The 22,342-nt window shown below is 45.2% G+C and overlaps 1 protein-coding gene across 9 annotated transcripts in view; it reads right to left on the bottom strand.

Annotated features, from left to right (window-relative positions):
* LOC119660390 (dystrophin, isoforms A/C/F/G/H) overlaps positions 1 to 22,342 on the bottom strand; it is a 1,277,654-nt gene that overhangs the window by 778,487 nt on the left and 476,825 nt on the right. The window lies entirely within an intron of this gene.

The following is a 22,342-nucleotide window of genomic DNA, read 5'->3' as shown; positions in this document are numbered from 1 at the left end:
GTTTATAGCGCACATGAGGAAAAGTAACGGATGAGGAAGTGAAATGAGAAGGTTCTCCGAAAGTTATGAGATCCAGAGTTTATAGTTTACGGCAATTTTAAGCGCATGAAATGTTTAGCGTTGGAGATAAAATTGAATTAAACATGAGCAACCGTAGTGGTTGCGTTCACTTCATGTGAGGTAGTTCCCAGTTTCACGTGAAATATGAGAACCCATTGAGGCATTAGCATACGTTCTGATGTGGCTCTAATAATTCAGTAAAGAGCGAAGCCATTTTTGGCTAAAAGCTATCTCTTTCGACCTTGGCCGATAGAAATAAGTTACCGGAAGTATATAAGAGCTTTAATCATTGAAAGATATACTGGGTACAGGCTAAGCGATACCAAGGTCAAGTTAGAGCACTTTAAATTCAGAGGAAGTTCTGCAAAAAGGATTGATGCTATAAGAAATGGAAGGCGACATAAAAGCAACACGAGGATAAACAAGAGCACAATGTTTCTATTTGACCATCGCTTCTTGGGTATGAGCATTGAGTATGGCCTAATCATTTGAATGTAATATTGCCTTTTTGACATTTTAGGGTGCGGTAATTTCACGTGAAATAGGGAACATTGCATTTATTCCTTAATAAAAATAAATACGAATTCCACCAAACTTTCCATTTTTTGTTTGTTCGAATACGAAGGTGTAGAAAGACACGTCGGCTTCAATTGAGCAACGCGAATATGTGAGCTAGAGCGAACGCGTTTGAAGCTCACACCCACTAAAAACCAACCCTCGTCTATCCAGTCTCAGACAGTCTACAGCAACCACAGTGTCCTACGTGCAACTAGGTAATGTGTTAGTTGATCTCTTCGTGTTTCCACTCGAGACATACTATAATATTGGGAATGAGCCTATGCCTTAACGGACCCTAATGCAGAATGGAAAATACCACCTTAGCTAGGAATAACCTGCGAGAATGTTTGGGCCGTCAACATTCGGAAATATTCTCCCAAGTCTTGACGCATATATCATAAGTTCGTGGTTCGGTGGCAATCATTACATATGATAGATGGCTTAGAGACAACCGTATGTGCACTGAGTTCCACCGTTTCTTCCGCTTCCGTTTTCTCATCCGCCAGGACTTCACCGCTCTCACTGTCTCTGTGTTTTGTTGTGACAAATCCATACAAGGTCAAGCAATGGCACGACACAGTAGCCACCAGAATTTAGTGCGTCTTTTGACGCTTTCGACAATGGACAACATCCTTTTGCAGATGACTATTTATGGCTTATTGGGTTCGCGTAGTCACAACTACTTCTGCTATTTCCACGGAATAAAGAATAATTGTTCTTTTAGGCATGCCTCGAAAGTGTCCAGCGAAAAGCTGGAGCCTAACATCCAAACTTCGGGCCTTGTTGTCACCGAAGCTACCACATATTTTCCGGAGTGCTTTCTGAGTAGTTGAAGGTACTGCGAACTCGTTGAACTAGCCCACCGTTGGCCGTTCGTTGCCCTGGTGATAAGGAAACAGACTGCCAACAATTTCTTTTAAAAGGCCTCTGTAACCCTGAACAGCCTGTAAGGCCCAACACAAGGACTTATGTAGACATCTTCACACAACTCCTTGAAACAATTCCTCCCGCTTTTTCGAAACACCTCTTTTAAGCAGGGCAATAACTGCCTATGTGCCTCCTGTCAATGGTTACTATCGGATTTTTCTCTAAACTTTTAGTAAAGCTTCCTTGCTCGCATAATCGCGATTTCGTTATTCCACCAGTAAGTATCTACCAGGGACAATCAATTCCAACACCTTTTCTGTGACTTGAGTGACTTTTTCTCTGGCCAGCGCAAAACGCCTCAAAAATCTTCGCCAGTGACCGGGGCGACCCATGCAAATTGAATGGTGGTCATTGTGAGCATAGTCCTCTCTAACTTGCCAGGGAAGTCTTCTAACTAAAGTGGCATTCAAGTATGTCACAATGGACCCCAGGCTCAGTGTCATCCACTACCTCGTTCCGAAAGACTTTTAGTGAATCAAAACGTTCTAAAGAGTAGGGTCACACCTTTTCACCCTCCACCGAAAAATTTCAAATTCACAATTACATCCAAAAATAACGTGACATCCGTGTTTTACCCCCATAGGGTTATAATTTTCATTGAACATCTGGCCCATTTACTATGAGACCTTAAAAAAGTTGAAAGGGTGAATTAGGAAAGCAAGAGGAGCATTCTGACATAGGAAGTTGGCCGACTGTACAACAATACCAGACCTCATACGGCCAGACTTTCAAAGTACGTTCAGAGAAGAAGGATCCCCTTTTCGAGCTAAGGCAACATTTAGCTTCGAAGATTAACCGCCGAATGCAGCAACATCAGGTATGCTACTGGAGGTACTTCCATATGGACAACTTGAATACTGAAACAGACACTGAGGAGGAAGTGAACTAGAAGAGAGGGGAAAGAGAGAGAGAGAAGGAGTCGACCTAATATCTTGAAATGGGCAGATTCAATTGTGTATCTAAACGAAATTTTGGAAGCCTAGTCATCCCCCCCCCCCTAATATGCGGGGAACGAATAAAGATACTCGCTCTACAATGTCCTCAGCGAAACCTGTTTATGTTCAACGTTCATCCAAAGTCGGGCCATTATTCATGAACAAAATACAGAAAAGAAGACATCACCGATCACATCTCTTTTTGAAGAACTCGTTCATTGCAGTCTTTCGCACAGCCTCATCGCACAAGAATGACAGGCATACGCGGCGTACTCATCCAATACCCGAACTATTCGGGTGCCAAGATAGATTGGTACTTCGACTTCCAAGGATCAAGTCTTACTTGTGAAACTATACTACGGCTTGAGCTCAACAGCATGGTACTAATATCCAAACTTCTAAGGTTAAGACCACAGAGATCAGTTTGGGAGTGATGCTGCCACCCATTACTTGACGGGGTCAACGATAGTATTTCCTTAGTTAACGGTCGTCCAGCCTCAATGGAACACTTATGTTGCAAATCAAGTGAATGAAATTCAGGCAAGCACCTGGAGTTTCTGCCGATCTCCTACTTCCACTCAGATCTTTCCCAGTGATTGAAAGGAGATGAAGGCCACCCATCTTCATGGTGACAACAGGAGGGGTATTTGCGTACTCACTGACGTCGTAAAAATGATAGTTAAAATAGTCGTACAGGGCATCAAAGAACATCTCGAAAGCTTGATTGACAGAGAGCAGACTGGTTGGATGTGAATCTGCTGCATTGCCCATATCAACATCCTGCTCTTCATTGATTTCGAGAGACAATTCGACACCGTCAGCATTTGGAATACCCCACTTAGCAGGGTCATTCCAGTCAAACTATTATGACCGGTAAAATATTAAATGAATTTGAGGTCCAAAGTGAATTTCGGCAGGGTTGCATCTTGTCTCCGATATTATTTCTAAATGTTATCAGTGACGTTCTTCATGCTGCCCTGACGGGAGGACGTGAAGCGCTTCGAACATCGGGACGCCGAATCAGAAAATCACGAAGCATTCCCGACGTAACCTTTGCGTCAGAATCACTGATGTCGCTGATGGACGCGTGGCAAGTGCTGACTTTTCAGCAAACGACGGTCAATACATCGCTTTCGAAGTGATTGACAAAACCTCTCGGCATATGCCACCCCGGCGCTCTTTCTGTGGGTCAAACGTCGCGAAGACGAAGGTTTGTCGAAACCTTTTGAGCAGGTGGGACCGTGCTAGAGCATTTCTAGGGGTTGTCCCGCTGCAGCTAACACTGTCATAAACTCAGTTAAGAACGTGATAATGACAGCCCGTGGAGTTTCCATGACCAGGAGGGCAGGACGGCGGAAATTGCACTGCTCCCCAAGGGGTGTCACACATTCCGCCACGCAACGTTTAAATTACCGTAACACAAAAAATCGGGCACCTGTGGAAATCCTGTTCACTTAAGGATGAGCAAATGGACCACGTTATACATACACTATTTCCTGCGCATCCTTTACGAGATGGTGACAGTGCCGCACAGGGCACCACGGCCTGTCTGCTTTTCTCCATAAAAGAGGTGAAAGAAACAGTCCTTTCTATGAAAAACAAGAAGGAGTCAGGACCCGATGATATTCCGGCAGAGGTATACGAACTGCTGCTTCAACATCGGCCAGACCTACTGATCGGCGCATTCAAACCGCGGGGGTTCAGCGAAGAAACTCGAACCTGACGCTCCGCGGACGCTTTTTTGGAGCGTCTCCCGGTTCGACGAAGGCCTTCAGCCTCGAAAAGGATAAGCATTTGAGCTCGTCCTGAACGTCGAGCTTGAAGGAGTATTCCCGTCGCTCCAGAACTTTAAAGAAGCGCTCATATGGTGAATGCAGCGGCCTTCTAGAAGCTTTCAACCTAATGAGGGCTTGCGGCATGTTTCGAGGTGCCTAGGGTTATCGACCTCCCGCTGCGGTATGTCGGGAAGGTGGAGTCGGCCACAGTTTCGATACCGCATCGCTGAGCACAGACAGCCAGTATGCTGTCGCTTAACCCTGCCCTGATTTCTAGCTCAGGGTCGGGGAGGAGTCGCACATTCTCCTCGTACACCATCTCCGCGTGGCTGGCCATAAAACCCTCTTAATGGGATCATCGCGAGCCATTAAAGCAGCCTTTAGTATCCGGTGCCAACGTTCCAGCATCTCATTGTGGATGGTATGCAATAGTCCTATGAGGCCTATGAGGCAATACTTGTAACCGTGCAATGGGCCAATGATGTCGAAGTGGATGGTATGGAAGCACTTGGTCGACCTAGGGAATACGCTTACTTTTTTTTTACGTGCTTTTTGATCTAACACTACTGGCACGCGATGTACTTTCTGGCCCGCGAGTTTACGTCCTTGTTCATGGATGGTCAGTAGTATTTTCCCGTAACTAACCGGTTCGTCGTCGTTGAGGCAAGATCGTATACAGCGTGAAATCTTCCTAGCGAAAATCGGCCGGAATAAATAACCTGGGTCCTTGTCTGATGTCTCGCAGAGTAAGTAAGATATTGAGCCAAAGATAGGAAACTTCTTGAACTTGTATTTGGAGTTTGTCCTAAGGTCCTGAAACTCTGCGTCGTCTTTATGCACCTCAGCGATTGGCGTATAATCGACCGCGACGGGAACTGTGAGTTCCGCGATTCATCATTCATTCAAGCGTCCGCAACGATGTTGTTTTTTCCAGGCACATGTTGGATGTCAGAAGTAAACTGGCTGATGAAGGATGGTTGCCGAGGTTGCCGAGGGAACCTTTTGTCGGGCTTTTATTTAAGCGTGTAAGTAAGGTGCTTGTGGTCCCGGAACACAGTGAACGGCTTGCCCTCAATGGAGAAGCGGAAGTATCTATTAGAGAGGTATGCGATGAGTACCTCACAATCGTAAACGCTGTGGTTACGTTGAGCTGGGTTTAGTTGTTTCGAAAGGAAGCTCAACGTTTGCCAGGTTTGGTTCACCCGTTGTTGAACAGCGGCGCCTACCACTGTGTGCGATGCATCGACAAATACGGCTAGTGTCGCATCTTGCCGAGGAAATGCCAGTAGTGCAGTATCGACCAGCTGTTGCTAGACAGTTTCAAATACCTGGACGGCCTCAATAGACCACGCAACCTCGCTGGAGTCATTCGTTTTGGGACCAGACAAGTAAACGTTGAGGATTGGTTGGTAATGAGCAACCTTGCGCAGCAAATGACTATAGAAGTTTAACATAGTCAAAAACCTTCTTAGGTCCCTCACGGTGATGAGCAGGGAAAAGTTTTTGATCGGTAACTTCACACTGCCGGAATAGTGCTCGAAAAGCTCATCAGAAGTAGATTCACTGAAGCGACACGTGCTGTCGGAGATTTATCCCCACGGCAGTTCGGGTCACGTCAGAGGTAACACAGGGATCCATCCTAGGGCCGCGCCTCTGGAACGCTTTCTATGATAGTCTGCTTACACTGGACATGCCAGAAGATTCGCACCTAGTCGGTTGTACATATGATGTTGCGGCGCTTGTTGCCGGACGGACAAAGCACACTTGGCATATTGATGCGACGAGTAAGCGGATGGATGATTGCTTACGGTTTCAACCTTGGAAAAAACCGAACTAATTATCCTGACTAAAAAGAGAATCCCGACCCTCCGCCCCCTATAGTTCGGCGAGCGACAATCGAGTCAAAATCAACGGCTAAGTCCTTTGGACTGACGCTTGACTCAAATATTAGCTTTTTCGAACAAATCAAAGCATCAGCGGACGAAGCTGCAGCTTGAGTTTCGGCTTTAAGGCGGTTAATGGATAACATTCGGGGTCTTAGGTCTAGCAGGCGACATCAATGCAGTCTGTTCTGAATAACGACGCAGAGGTATGGCTCGACGCTCTTGCAAGGAACGATATGGCCTTACGCAAGTACAGAAACGAGGAGTTTTGCTGGTGTTTTCCGCCTACCACACTGTCTCTGAACCGGACGTGATGGTGATTGCGGGAATGATTCCTATTGCCATTTTTGCTGAGAAGCATAAAGCCATATACAAGCGCAGGGGCGAAGAGCGAAGGGAGGTGGCGACGCACACTAGATGAGTGATAAATCTCTTGGCAAAATGTTACAAAAGATAGATGACCTGGACGGCTCATTGACAACTTACCTGTCCAAAATTGGGAAAGCACGATCTCCTGATTATGTGTTTAGCAATAAGGTTGTGGACGACGCTCATCTCACATTTTTTCTTCGAGGTAGGATTGGATTCGCCAATAACTTTATTTTCTTAAAACCTTTATTTTACTTAGCCCTCTCCCTAGAACATTGTGGAGGACATGCTGAAGAGCACTGATAGGTAGAGGTGTTGCGGTTTACCTTCCGGTTCTTCCCGTTGCAAAGAAGATAGAACTGGGCCGGTGGAGGAGCCGGATATTAGGGGCTTCCTTGAATTAATTCCCTTCCTCCTCTCCACCTGGCTCTGGATTTAGAAGGAAGGGGAAGTCGAGTCTGACTAAAGATAAATACTAATAAAACCAAGGCGTCGCATTAACAGTGCTAGATCCGTTTTCTGCTCCCTCCTTCCTCTTTCTTTGTATTATCTAAAATCTGGAAATACAATTATCTCAGGACAAGATCAAGTTGAGACTGCTACGTAGCAATCTTCTTTTCGTGTTACTATATGGGAGTAGCACACGGAAAGTAACCATCACTGTTGCTCAAAAGCTCCAAACCTTCGCCAATACTTGTCTGCGGCGTATCATTTGAATAGGCTGACAGTGATTAGATCACATATTATGGAAGATTGACAACCTAAGCTGCACTTATTATGCAGCAATTGCGCTGAGATTTCGTATCTCCAGCAAGGTCGGGCAAACTCTTGGGATCAGTGAACTCTTAAAAATGTTTACACACAAGGTTGCTCACGCTGCTAACATATGATTCAATAGAGCACACAATTTATGAGGCAGTAACTGCACAGAAAAAGTACGAATTTTGCTTGCGATAGCTTTGTTGCACCACTCACCGAGTTGTCGTCGAAAGTTTGCGGTCCATGTTGGAGGCAGAAGATACCAGTTGTTCTCCATGCGGTCCCTCTGCCTCCAACCAACGGCACTTTTTCATCGCTGGCTCTCCACTCCTGTGGCGAGTTCTAAAACGCGTTGAGAGCGCCGGTGGCGTCATCTAGCCGCTCGCATTCGCAACATTCGAAATGAATTTCGAATGCTGGCAATCCTGCTGCGCCACATCACTCCGCCCCCAGATGAAACTTAGGGGTTTCAGCGACCGAATCCGGAACTGCGTCCCCTATCAATCTGCGAAGCGGACGCGATGTTGTTTTGAGGCGCCCATGGGCTTCGGCCTGGACAGGGAGACCGTCTTTTTGTGTCCACCGATCTCGAGCTGGAAGAAATGTTCTCCCCGCTCGAGAACGCGGTACGGGCCTTCATATGGAGGCTGCAGCGGCTTCCGGACCGCGTTTGTCCTGATCAGGACGTGCGTACACGTGTCCAGCTCCTTGGGCGCACTGACAGGTGCGGACAAGTGTCGGGTGGGAGGTGTAGCTTTGATGCGTCGGAGATTGTCCCTCAGCAGACGCACCAACCCCGAGTCTGTGAGACCCGATCTCTTGTCGAAGACCGGATCACTTGGGAGTCTTGGGTTCTCCCAGTATACTAGCTCCGCGGGGCTGGCAGCAAATTCCTCTCGGCGGGTTGTACGTGGGCCGAGTAGGACGAGAGGCAAGACTTGAGTCCAGAACGGATCGTCGCGTGCCATAATGGCGGCTTTCAGCGTCCGGTGCCAACGTTCTAGCATCCCCTTGGATTGCGGGTGGTATGCAGTAGTCCGCTGGCGTTTAAAACCCAGTAGTTTGTCTAACTCAGAGAAAAGGGTGGACTCAAATTGCATTCCCTGGTCAGTGATGACCACAGCAGGGATGCCAAAGCGAAGGATCCACTCTCGACAGAGGGCTTCGGCACAAGATTGCGCCGTAATGACTTTCAGAAGTATTGCCTCAGACCACCGCGTTAACCTGTCGATGATTGTGAGGCAATACTTGTAACCGTGCGAGTCTCGCAAAAGTCCTACTATGTGATGAAGTGTACTGTGCGGAATCGTTTGGTAGTGCAGGGGATGAGTCCACTTCTTTCCTTACATGCCTAGAGACTTTCCACTTCTGGCATGCGATGCACTCTCTGGCCCAGGAGTTGACATCCCTGTTCTTGGAGGGCCAGAAATATTTCTCGGTGACTAACCGATTTGTTGTCCTGATGCCTAGATGCGCTAATTCGTGAACCGCGTGGAACACTTCCTTGCGAAAGGTGTCCTGAATGTATGGCCGAGGTTCATTTTCCGAGCCGAAGATGGACAACTCCCGAAATATGCATTCGGGGTTGGATTTGAGGCTCTGGTACTGCGTCATCCTCCTGCGGCTTGGCAATAGCCGAGAAGGCGAGTGAGGCGAGGATGTTAACCTCGGAGACACGAGACAAAGCGTCAGCAACTATGTCGTCCTTGTCGGACACGTGCTGGATGTCTGACGTAAACTGGCTTATAAAGCTCAGGTGTCGAAGCTGGCGAGGGGACACTTTGTCGGGCTTTTGTTTCAAAGCAAACGTGAGAGGCTTATGGTCCGTAAACACTGTGAAGGCTACACCATGTAATACAACCCCCTATCCCAAGATAGCTAAGTGTTGGCCACCCCCAGAGCGAGAGCAGGAGAACAACGGAGGAAGAATGGGCGCATTTTGCGAGGTCCTGAATGGAGCATTTCAGCGACGTGGTTGACGCGCTATGCCCCGTTAAAGGGTGAATCGCCACTATATTTCTCCAGGGTCTAAAGCAAAAGCCTTGGCAATCACAGAACATTTTTATTAAGAGTATTTTAGTAAGATGCACATAATCCACAACAATAGCTTGCATATGTCCGATCCAATGGGGGAAAGGACATTCTTTCTCCTATTTGGGTTTTTTTTTTGTATCGTAGTCACATCAGAAAACAAATTGTTCAAAGAGAACTCACAATGGTGACCACAGACCATTAAAATTTTCCGCAGAAAACACCGTCCCTTGGGACTGCACCACTATTTTGTGTTGGAAATTATTTCCATAAAATTCTCGCCCAAATTCCGAGACCATTAATATGCAACAACTTATCCAATATTTCCATATCATACCAATGTGGTCGCAGGGACACAAACATTCCAAGCAAACAGTCCATGATAGAAGCCCCATAATAGGCAACGTGTCTCGGAAACTCAAATCTTTTTTATCAACAAAATATGTAGCGAATGTGCACCCCAAAGCAGGGTTTAAACCCTCCTGGATCCTCACTGGAATAAATCATGCAAAAAATGTTAATTTGTCCGTGAAAATTTCATTTGTATTCCATTGGACCGGGATATATGCAAATTTGCAATATGTGTGTGCATGCAAATGTGGCGAATACCAAGTGAACTTATCGAAAACCTATCGAAGGGGATGGATTTGATCGGGTGGGTCGGAGGAGAGGACTAGCCTGGATTCAGAGGCGGTCTCTCCGATCAAATTAGGTACATACAGAAAGCTGTTGCCTAGCAAATGGATACTGTACAGATGGATGAGCAGACGAGGATGACGGATGACTGACTCAATGACGGTTTCGATCCCATGGATAAATGGTATTGCATTGAGTCCTTTCCACCCTGGAATCATTTCCATATAGCGATAGGAAAAAAGGAAAATGTGCTTATTTCTGGTTTTGCGCAAATATATTCCGTGTTTCAACATGGAAAATTCAAATCAGATACATATCTTCAATGAAACAACATGAATAGCAGGAAATTTAGCAGTCGCCGGTTTCAATATGCAGCCGAGCATAGTGGAGGCGAACTGATATGTTTATGTTAAATGGATATCCGCTCAATAGACACCCCCTGGTTCGTAGAGTTATTTATTCGGAATCCGAGCTGTTTCAGGAAGTGAGTTTATGTGCTTCGCAATCAATTGCTCCATGAAAGGATGTCTTATTGTGATTTGAATCTGCCGTAAAAATTGAATGTTATGGAGAGATTTAGGGGCTCGATGCGCCCAGATTTTCGCGTTGAATGATGTCCAACTTTTCCTGCTAAATCCCTCATGCTCTTTTCAATAAAGATCCTTCTGAACCCAGAGAAATTCAAAGCGCTTTCTAGAAAGAAATATGCTCCCATTTCTGCCACAATCGAGACCCTATTATGGGCTACGAATTGCGTCGTTAAACATCTTCCACAGGAACCCCGAAATGCTTAGATTTCACTTATTTATGGAATTACTATATTCCATTTGCCATGGAAAAGTGATGATGACAATATAAAGCACTTGAAACGACAGGAATTTCAGCGATTTCGAATCTTCCGTTCGCTCATTTTTCTAGGTGCCATGAGACATGATGCGGCGAAAAGCATCCATAAATAGTCCTAGGAGAGGCTTGTGCGAATAATATCCTGGTAGTGTCTCAGCTAACGTAGAGCAAAGTGAAAATCAACGGAAGAAAAATGGAAAAAATCGAAACCATTACTTTAGCAGGATCAGATAACAAACATTGCTTAGTATCACAATTTGCCAGGAATGTGCGTCATATGCCTGTTTGTTGTTATTGCAGGAGAGCAGAGGTTGGGGGTGATTTTTACAGCCCTATGGATATGGCTGGTAGTTGAAGCTGTGCTCCTTGGAATTGTATTTCCAAAATGGGATTCATCGGGAGTTTGTAGATTGTTCATTTTGTGGAAAGTACCACCGAGCGGAAAAGAGGGTAGATAGAATGAGCAATTGAAGTCGCAAATGAGAGTCAGCATCGAACTGTGTTGGTCCCGGAAATTAAGTGTTTATTTTTGTCGAAAGATGCTTGACGAACTGATGATGGACTTCTCATTTTTTCAAGAGATTCACTTCTAAGGGAAGGGCCAGGTTCTTGATTTTTTTCAGATTTTTGGGTTGGGTAGTGTCTGAGAATGGATCCGTTAAAGAGATTACCACTGTCGACCCTCCGCATTTCATACCTTTCCAACAAATTTCAAAACTAAGACCGGCTTCTGAAAGTACTAATCGAGACCTTTCATTTGATACCCCACATGACTATATTTCGTGAAAAAATGTACACCCCCCTTTCGCATGTACGAGGAGCCCCCCTTAAAATCGGCGGAAAACGATGAGCGTTCACGGTTCCCACCTTTCCACCAAATTTAGTGTCAATCGTTATAACCATCTCCGAGAAAAAGCGTGTGACGGACAGACAAACCTGTTCAGAGTTGCCAGATCTCTCATCAGGCGCGTCCCTTCGACCGGATAAGGGAATGCTCGGCGGATGCGTAGGAGTATGCACATGTACGCATTTAGAAGTGTGCAAGCATGGGAATGTTTATGCGCAGGTCGGGTAGGTGGGAGAAAAATAGCAACCCGTGAACAAAAATGGCTATGGGAAGGACACCCAGAACAAGAAACCAATATGGAAGAAGAAAGGAAAGAAACATTTACGGTGCAGAAACTCGGAATTCCAATACCGGCGGATTTTGGGAGTGGGCAAGCTGGCTCCCGGCCGTCGATATTCCCCGACTACAGTGCCTCGGTAGTGGATTACTTAGCCACCGTTGCATCGAATACTACAAGTAGCCTGGAGAAAGAGGCATTTAAAAGGAGTACATCACTCCCGAGAACGCCTGTTCAAAAAACACGGAAAGATGTCCCACAAACTGGTTGTTCATTAGCCCATAGTGAGGCGGCTACACCTGGTCGGAACATGCCATAGGACTTAGTGTTTGATCCATTGAGGAGAGCTTGATCCTGCGATCTGCTCCGAAATCAACGTTGGCGAAGGAAGGAAATCAGGGAAGCTAAGGCTAATAAATACGGAAGTACCCAGTGGGAGAAACAAGCGGAGGAGCAGTGTTAGAATACTAACGAATCATCTTTTGCCCTACTCGGGAAAAAAATAGTAGACTTGATAAAGGACAAACTCAATGTACACCAGGCCATCAAAAACATGGTCCGTACCATTCGTGTACTATACAATAGTGGCAAGAACGACAAAAATGCTTTGAAGAAATCAAGCGTCACCCAGGCAACACAAGTGACACCCTCTCAGAATCCAAAGGGCGGTAAGCTTGAAAAGAGGAGTAGAGAGGGCGGGAACGATTCTTTCAGATCCTCACAGGACGCGAAAAGGCAAAAAGGCCTCTCACTGGCAAAGAGGAATGCAAACGAAGTTACCAAAATTGTGAAAACTTGGGCGACGGCTCCAATCAACTCAAGAGAGTTAAAGTCCCAAAAAGGAACCAAGCAAAATGGACCAAGGTAGGCGGAAAGAAAAATGCGATATATAAAAAAAGATTACGACCCAATTTAATTATCTCCAAAAAAGTGATATCGCTTATGCCGATATCTCAGGAAGTTCAAATCCGATCCTGAGCTGATGGACCTTGGAGAAAAGCCTCCTTCCGCTCCCAAAAAGAAGATTTGGTGCCGGAGCCAAAGAAGTCTCTGGGCAAAACGGTTAAAAATTTCCTAGGCAAGGTGGAGGTCCTTAGGAGGAGAAGCACAAATACGGGCCAGAAAGCAGGAGATTGTTATACAATGTAAGGACTTGACTTGCAAGATTCCGCAATTACAGTACTGAGGAAAGCATACGGAGGCAAGCTCTAGCAAACTGAGAAAGACAGATTAGCACTTTTTACCAACCATTTTCGAGATTTAGTTGAATAAGATATGAGTTAACACCACAACTTCGACGAACCAACTCGCAAAAGTCATACAACTACTTTTCAATAACAATTAATTGATTTCTTGTGAATGTCGTGGCCGACGTCCGCACTCTCCGGCGGTCGGACCAAAAAGGGAGAGGAAGTGCTACGCAGATTCTCCTCGTATACCATCTCCGCGGGGTTGGCCGTGAACTCCTCTCAATGGGCTATGCGAACGCCGAGGAGTACGAAAGACACGGACCGCGAGCACGACTGGTCGCCACGAGCTATCATATTAAGGCTGCCTTCAGGTCCGGTGCTAACGTTCAGGCATACCATTGGACTGCGGATGATATGCAGTGGTCCTGTGACATTTGAAATCTAAGATTCAACTCCGAGAAAAGAGTAGACTCAGACTGCATTCCACAAACAAACTCAAGTCGGGACCACTTTCAACCAAATTGACGACGTGCTAGTCGAACGTCGCAATCTCTCAACCCTGGTCAATACCAGAACGTATAGAGAGCCAATAAGGACTCGGATCACTATCTCGTTACCATAGCATTGGCATAGGCATTGAATTGCAACACCACCTAGAATCCCTTCTAACAATCAGGTGGCAGTGAATACTGAAGCCATCCATAACAAAGACCTTCCCAACACTTATAAGGGAGAAGTGAATGACGCAATAACCGCAGTTAACAGAGGTCCTGGAAACGAAGCATACGGCCAAAAACATATTTGGTCTCAGTCGCAAAAAAGGTCGGAACGACTGGATCGACGATGAATAGAACCTAGCAACGGAAGCGACTTAACAGACAGAAGGAAGCCTGTGAGAACTAACAGGTTTGTGAACTCGAAAACTACAGGGAGCCACCGCACAAGACGCAGAAGTTTAACCAAGAAGTCAGCAGAATGGAGTCTTATACATTTCGCTGATGATGATGAACTGCTGAAAAAACAAAATTTCGGCAAGTTGGAGGTACCGCAAGCATGGAAGACACATTTCGCACTATTCATCGGATTAAAGACCAGAAGTCGCGCGGGGCCGATGGAATTACAGCCGAATTGGTTAAATGTAGAGGCGACCAATGACAAAAAGCGGTTCATCCATTGATGTTCAAGTGTGGGACGGCGAATCAGCCTGACGTCTGGCAAAGAGGCAGTATCTGTCCCGTACATAAAAAGGGGGATACCAGGCACTGTAACACTGTAGGAGGCAAGCCATGTAATGAGTGATGGGGGAATGTTGAGGGGGGCGAGTTTGGATAATAATATCTCGTGGTTAACGGAATCGAAGGCCTTAGAAAAGTCCAAGCAAATGATGTGGACTTCCTGCCGAGAGTTGAGGCATTTGGCCACAATGTTGGTGAAGTCCAGAAGATTAGTAGCATTGATTCGGCGTTTTATGAACCCATGCTGCTCGTTAGCTATAAGGGGACAGAAGTGGGTGGTCAATCAGACATTAACGTACCTCTCGATGATCTTGGAGCAGGATGAGAGGAGCGAAATAAAGCGGTAATTCTCAGCAAGAGTATGGTCACCGGCTTTTGTAAGGGAAAAATAAGAGCTGATTTCTACAGGCTGCGGCACTCTTCGAGGCTCTTCTTGAAAATAATACAGAGAAGAAGGGAAATGAACTTAGAGGTTTTAATGAGGAAGACGTTGGGAAGACCATTTGAGCCAGGTCTGACGTTGGCCTCAAGGTTGTCAATTAGGTTCTCTTCCAAAGAGGGAGTAAGGAGGGATACGGTAGGAGATTCGGAGGAAGCTGTATTTAGAAGGGGGAACGAGGAGAAAGAGGGAGAGGTAGCAGTGGAGCTAAAGAATTTGATGAAAGTGGGAGGGGACTGGAAGGGATTGTCGGCGTTACGGATGTGAGAAGAAGCTTGAATTTAATAAGCGGCAATTCGATTTCAATACCGTCCAAATAAACCTTCCTAAATTTAATTATCAGCGACTTAACTGAAGTTCCCAGAGCGCTGAAATGGTTAAAGTCTGCACGGCTTCCGGTGGTGGAAACCTTTTCCTCGCAGCTTGCTTCAGACGAAGTTCTTTATGGATTTCAGTGATGAATCACAATAGGTAGGAGCTCAGAGATTTGGGGAGGAAGGAACGTAAATAGGAACTGGCTTGGTCGCAGGTTAATGGTGAAAGAATGGGAGCCCAGTTGATTGACGCCAGAGCTAAATTCAAATCTTCAAAGTTGCTCTTACGAAAATTGAGCTTAGAGGGCTTGCGCAAATTATGGGAGTTGAGGGGTGGCAGTTGTACCTCGAATTCAAGAGGAGGATGATGGGCATCAAGAACAAGAGAATGTTGAGAAAGGAGCCGTTGAGGGACGTTGGAGCGGACTAGAACGAGAACGCGGTTTAGCTGGTTTGTGGTGCGGTTGAGCTGAAGAGCAGCACAGGTGTCCATGAACGTGAGTAAAGGGAGAGACGGATGAGAGGCACAATTTCGAAGTTGTGGCGGGTCAGGAGAACAAAGGGAAGTTAAAGTTACCATAGACAATGAAGGGAAGAGAGAGGAAAGTTACGGTAAGGACTTTTGAAAGACTGTCGAAGAATTCATCGTACAGATAGAAGACAGAGGTAAAGGAAGTATACGCAACATATAATAAAAGGACCGGCGTTGGGAGGGAAACACGTAAGGTGATACAATCATAGGTGCTAAAACATGAAGAAAAGCTGGATTCGGCTCGTAGGGGGGACTTAACCGCGACCAAGGCACTTCCACCAGCTGACATACCTAGAGCTACGCGATCTCTGTGCAGCGAAAGACAGAGAACCCCTCGAGGAGCTCAGAGCTTAAAATCCTATCATCCAACCAGGTTTCAGTGATACAGATGAGATGGTGTTGGAAAAGGAGGGCAGAAAGTTTGAAACACGACAGCTTGATACGTAGGCCTCTTAGATTTTGATAACAAAGACTTAAGCTACTTGACAAGTTGTTTATGCTGGTCGTCGAGGCATGCGGCCGACACGGAAAGGCTTAATGAATACGCCTTGAGGCCAAAAGAAGGGTTGGGCGACTACATCGAAATCATGGGGATACGTCACTTTGGAGGTTGCAATTACACGGTCGGAGGAGCTTCGTCATTTTCACGATTGAAAGAAGCGAAGGAGATAAGCCAGCTCGGAATGAAGGCGTCTGATGTCTGGTGCACTGCGGCGGTGATATATTGACACCAGATAAAATGCCGGATAGCGGGAGTAAGCCCGGGAATGTGACTGGTGGCTGCAGATTGGTATTGGCCGTTTCAACTGCTTGCTGAATCGTCGCTAACGCCACTGTGTGCTGATGCAGAAGCTGAATCGCATTAGAGAGCGTAGTGCCACAACAACTCTTACAGCGGTAGACACATTCGAAGCAAACTTTGCACAAATGTCGAGGAAAGCGGCAGAAATGCCAAGACATTTAGTGAAAAGATTTACCACAGTACTCATCGCAGTCAACTAATTTTGAGCGGGTTGACCTGAAACCTGAACGAAGTAAGAACAAAGAATAATGAAATCAGAAGACAAAATTATAATTTGTTCGCTTAGATGCATAGAAATAAGCGCGAAGTTCACAAAAACCGCTCACAGGCAGGTACAAAACTTCAATAGGTTATCAACTACGTATCGAAGATTTGGAAGAAATTTTGCGCGCGGGAAATATGGAGGCAAGGAATCACGATCAACTATCTACTCCGGATCATAACATGAAGCCAGACATTCCACAAGCGTGATTGCTAACATCGAGGCAGTAAACCCCCCCCCCCCTTAAGCTCCACGTGCAGCAATATAACTGCATGCGTGGGGAGATTCACAGTTCCCCCCTTCCCAACAAATTTTGTGTTAATCGGTACAGTCGTTTCTCAGAAAAGTGCGTGTGACAGACAGACGGACAGACAGCGAATCGATGTTAAAAAGACTTTGTTTTCAACAACACCTGAAAGAGGAGGCGCGGCAGACCTTGCCTCAGATGGAGGGATGGCGTAGGCAAGGGAGCCAGATAGCTTTTAGGGACATCGAATTAATGAAGCTCGACGTAAAACCGAGATGTCTGGAGCTCTTTACTAAGGCAGGCCTAAACCGGATATCGGATATCGATGGTGATGATGAACTAGTTGCAGCACATGCTACAGAGATCAAGGCAGCTTTTAGAGATTACGATGAAGATCCACTGTGCGTGCTGGCGAAATCAACACTAAAAATTCCTTTTTAGCAGTCACACTTCTCTTCTTTAAATTGGGGACATTCTATTCTGCTCATCGTTCCTCTGACAAATAGCTTCACTGTTTCATTTTCAACCACCATCCTTCGCCAAACTCATCCATTTCTGGTAAGAAAATTCTCTTAATTTATTTCCTTTATCACATATAGATCCTTGGACAGAAAATCAATTTGGCTTTTAGTCCCTTTTGCGCTAGCAGATGACGATTACCATCACGTCCTTTGAAGAAGAAATTGATGGAAAACTATTTAATTATTGAATATACCCCCGGGTAGAGTAGAGTTCTATCCCCTGTCAGACACGAAAAGTGTCTGCCTTAACAACCAACCCCGGGACCACCATCCCGCCCACCTCTTATCAAGAACATGCAAGGTTACTTTCTATAATTTCATACTCCTGTTTCTTATCACATTTATCTTAGCTTCCACTTTTCTAATAGCATTTACTACTGTTCAGGCCCATTAGCAGCGTGGGTCGTTATCCTTCAATCTAATCGTATGCCACCGAACTTCTTGTTTATTATTTGTGGAATATGTATATCCTCCCCTAATCAATATCCCCCTCCGAAACAGTACGCAGAATTGGAGAAAAAAAATCACCAAGATAAGAAAAACATAATTCCGCCGTCACACATAAGGACTTAAGTCAGAAAACTGGAATATCCTTTCCCTCAATATAAAAACAAAGCAACCACAGTCGAAATAAGACTGGACCTAAAACGCCCATCACCAACCGGCCGGCACACACTATCGAATTAATCCTAAATGATAAATCCGTTCGTTTGCATCATCCTTTCTTGTAAGATAGGACATGTATTCTATCTATCCTCAGGACGATTTCTGCCTGTATAATTATCTTCCTTGACTGCGTCTCGCGAAGACAAACGCCAGTAAAACGCCAGCGCCTATCGTCTACAATGTAATGAAGGAATAGAAACAAGAAACCATGCCTCCTGTATTCAGAAGGTCAATGTCCTTTTTGCAGAAGTGTATGTAAGATGATGTGCGGCCACACACTTTGAAGAAAAACAGCTGAATGGACCCACAGTCACATAGTAGATGTCCTATCAGCTTTTCGACCCAATCTGAAACGTGCGAGTTGCAAGAGTACACAAATTTCCCCCATAAAGGTATTCCCACCCTTCATGTCCTTCGAGTGCTCCTCTTACACATGAAAAAATGCTGCCACTCTTTCGAATGATTTGAGTTGCGCGCCAAAAAAGGATTTGTCTCTGTAATATAGAAGCTTCCGAAAACGTAGCTTGCACAAATACATACATAGTGAGCTCAAGTGGCGTGTAGAAAAAAGGATAGTCACTAAAGGACTCCAAACAGCTTATAGGGTAGGACCGGGAAAAATGGATTCTGAAACTTTTCCTAGAAGGTTATGGTGATTAATGTCTTCCATAAAATCATCCTTTGTCCAGAAGAGGAGTGATTGGAATTCACTCAACTCGGTCGAGCTCCAGGCAGAGTTCCAAAGTGATTTACTCCTCTCCAGGTGTCAGCTCTTTTAACACAGAAAAGCATAAACCACGAGTAGTACTAGATGACCCAACATTTTTGATTTCCTATGCCACCCCCGGTTCACCTAGTCCAATACCGAAAAGAACTCTCCTCCTTGAAACTTTTATACACACATAAACGTCACCTCCATGACAAGCTTCACGGTCAGATCAAATTTAAGGCAACTTTTAAAGAAAGATAAATTCAAGAAAGACCATCCAAAATTGATTACAAGTGCCCAGAGTATGACATGCTCGTATATATAGAGGTCAGGTTGCGAGGGTATGAAGATGAAGGGCGGCATACTTTCGGGGACTGCAAGTATGTAAGGGTCAACTGAAAGACTGGAAGCTGAAATCTCAAGTCCTTTTAGGAAGCTCTTTCGGTCCGGAGGGAAAATTCCGTAGAGTGCTGAAAATTTGTGCGTTAAAGGAGTGTGTTACGGCAGAGAAGTGGCGCAATAAACTGACGAGCATCGTGTTTTTCGAAAAGGGAATTTTAATGGTCACATCATTCATGGATTGAAGGCGAGTTAGGTTTTTGTAAACGTGAGGTTTTCTACCTACATATTTATCCTTTCAAACCCAACCCCAAGTGGAATGCTACCTTGGTTAGTAAAATGGTAGTTGAAACCTTGTTCATCTTCCCTTCCTTCAAAAATATATGTCTTATCGGAATTTACCAGGAACATGTTGCTCCCTTGTAATGATGCAGCAGATGCTCCTTTCTAGTACACACTACTATCCTAAACGAGGCAACAATGCGGTAGTAATGAAGTTTATTTAGGAGCACCCACGGAAACTATTTGTCCCTATGGTCCTTTTTGATAGTTTTTGGGCAGCACTAAATTTAAATGTAATTCAATTGGCCTTTCTTTCCCGGGGTAAGGTATGTAATTTTCAGAAGACGAATCCTTCCGGTATGTTCACCCAGTCTTCATTTACAATGAAATTTCTTTGTTTGATATTGAAGATTTAGGTAGGTGTTCGAGAAACGCTTCAAAAACAATGTCTGAAAAACGCGTTCTTAGAAAATACTGAGACCGGACTTCTTTCGACATTCAACCAAACCCACGGTTGGGTGAGAACGAAATGATACCAACAACAAAACGAAAGATTAATTTTGATTAATTTTATTATCCGCGCAAAGCACGATGAGAACAAAGATAATGAAAACGAAACGAAAAAGAGAAAAAAGTAAACAGCGAATTGCGCGTCAAAGTGATATGATAGACGTCAAGCGGTGATGTTGATATAGAACCGCTGTAAATTTACACACACAGTCAGCGCTAACGCAGAGATGAGATGAGAAGCGGGAGATTTGAACAGTAGGCCTTAACTTTTCAACGGAATGAGCCATCAGACCTGTCATTCTGGTACTACTAACCGGGCTGAACATATAAAACGTCTTAAAGCCGTCACATATAGAGAAAGACGTGCTAGGTTGCATCGCAATAAATACTAAATAAGCGCATGTGTCTATTATAAACCCAGTTGGAACTTGTCCAACAAAACAAGCCAATGGACTGTTTAAATTTATCAACTATGAGGGCAACGTAGTGTCGTGAATTCCACCTTCTAACCCCCTCTTCTACACTATCTGTCATTGTGATGCATTCCTGCTTTCAGGGTTCTGTACAAAAAGCATATCATTTCCTCGAATTAATCCACGAAATCTACAAAGTGTAAAAATATAACCGCGGTCTACAAAAAGAAGACGTGGTTCCGGCCGACGCCAGGTCTTCAAAGGAGAGTTCAAAGTAAAAAGCTAAGCACCCTGATCCAAGTCCTGCAAGCGAACATCCGTAGAAGTGCAACTGCTCATGACCTGGTTTGGCAGATAGTACAAGGAAGATCTCACTTCTCAGTCTTTAGATGGCTTCTTTTAGGTTCTTTATGCGGAAGTGACTTTTCAGCAGTTGCCGCACACCTAATGATGATATGTTCGGTGATTTGAAGGACGAAGTTCGAAAAACGGGACGGGAAGTTATAATTGGAGGAGACATTAACTCCAGAGCCTTCGAATAGAGCATGTCGCCACGACAGGACTTATTGTTCTAAATATCGGTAGCACCCCGACATTCCGACGTCCTGATTTTGAGGACATTTGTGCTATAGAGTCCTTAGTATAAACGATGGATTGTACTGTGGCCAACGATTATCAGTACATTTCCTTCGAAGTAACAAACTGCTGATCTTAATAATCCACAATACGGCAAATTCCTATCGGATGGAACACCGGCAAAATCGACAATAATGATAATCGTTGGCGCAACAATCCATATTGGATCAGGGCCTTGAAGTGTGTTAGAGCACTTCATTCAAGACCGAAACGATACACTACAGTATACTGTAGGAGGCAATGTGGTCAGCATTGCGCTCGCCCGAGATTATTACCCTGATTTGACTCAGGTACTCATTCACAGCTGAGTCGACTGGTATCCGACGTCAAATCACGATACAAATTCCACTGCCACCAGTGAGATTTGAACTGCGACCTTCCGTACGACAGCCTTGTGCTCTAACCACTCGGCTATCCGGACTACGACAATGACTCGCTCAAAGGATGTAAATGAGCCACAAGATCCGGACTAGGACAAAAGAATTGTCACTGAAAACAATTAGCTTTTTCACCACTGTTCGCAATGTATCGGCGCCCAAAATAAGACCTTGCCCGATGTTCGCCCGAGTTTTGGCGAGGAAGAATGCTCAGAAACGAGCATCACCCTACCATCCTATTCCTACTCACAAATCTCGCTTTCACATCGCCAACTGTGTCCTTCGCAGATCCTGTGCGGAATAAGAACCCAACTTCCTCATCATCCCAACAGATAAATTCCCCGAACATCTACAACCCCGATTTCCTTGCCAGGAAATCACAGATATTCCTGCAAATGTTCGACACAATGGTTGGTATCCTAACGTCCATTATTGGTTTAAAATCAACTCTTTCATCAGCCGAGCTCGCAGACATGAGCTCGATGTACTTCTTGGCAGGAATAATTACCACATAGTGCTCCTATGTGAAATCAGGGTGCACAATCAGCATAGGTCCAACCCTCAAGGCGGAAATACCTGTGGAGGAACGGCCATCCTCATTTCTGACAAATTCCTTTCTTAACAATTGTTCCCCCCACCCAATAACTTCAAATCTATTGAGATTACCCTTATATACTTAAAAACCCAATCGTCCTTGGTCTCCGTTGCTGATGCCTACTGCCCCGATCAATCCTCTGATACACTTGGCATCCATCATACACTACCATTCTGTACTGTACAATCGCGAACAGGCAAGTCCTGGTTCATAATTATAGGTGGAGACCTCAACGCCAGGCGCCCGTCGAAGAAACTCTCCGGCATTTTCTAACCACCTCTCATCCCAATATCAACCTACCCCAGTTCAGCCCGCCCCTTCCCACCTTTAATAAAGGATATTACCATTCCTACCTTGACCACTTCCTAAT

The sequence above is a fragment of the Hermetia illucens genome, chromosome 6 (assembly GCF_905115235.1).
Source record: "Hermetia illucens chromosome 6, iHerIll2.2.curated.20191125, whole genome shotgun sequence".
Classification (NCBI taxonomy): Eukaryota; Metazoa; Arthropoda; class Insecta; order Diptera; family Stratiomyidae; genus Hermetia; species Hermetia illucens.
Note: the sequence above shows the minus strand (reverse complement) of the source record. Positions and strands in the feature narration are given on the sequence as shown.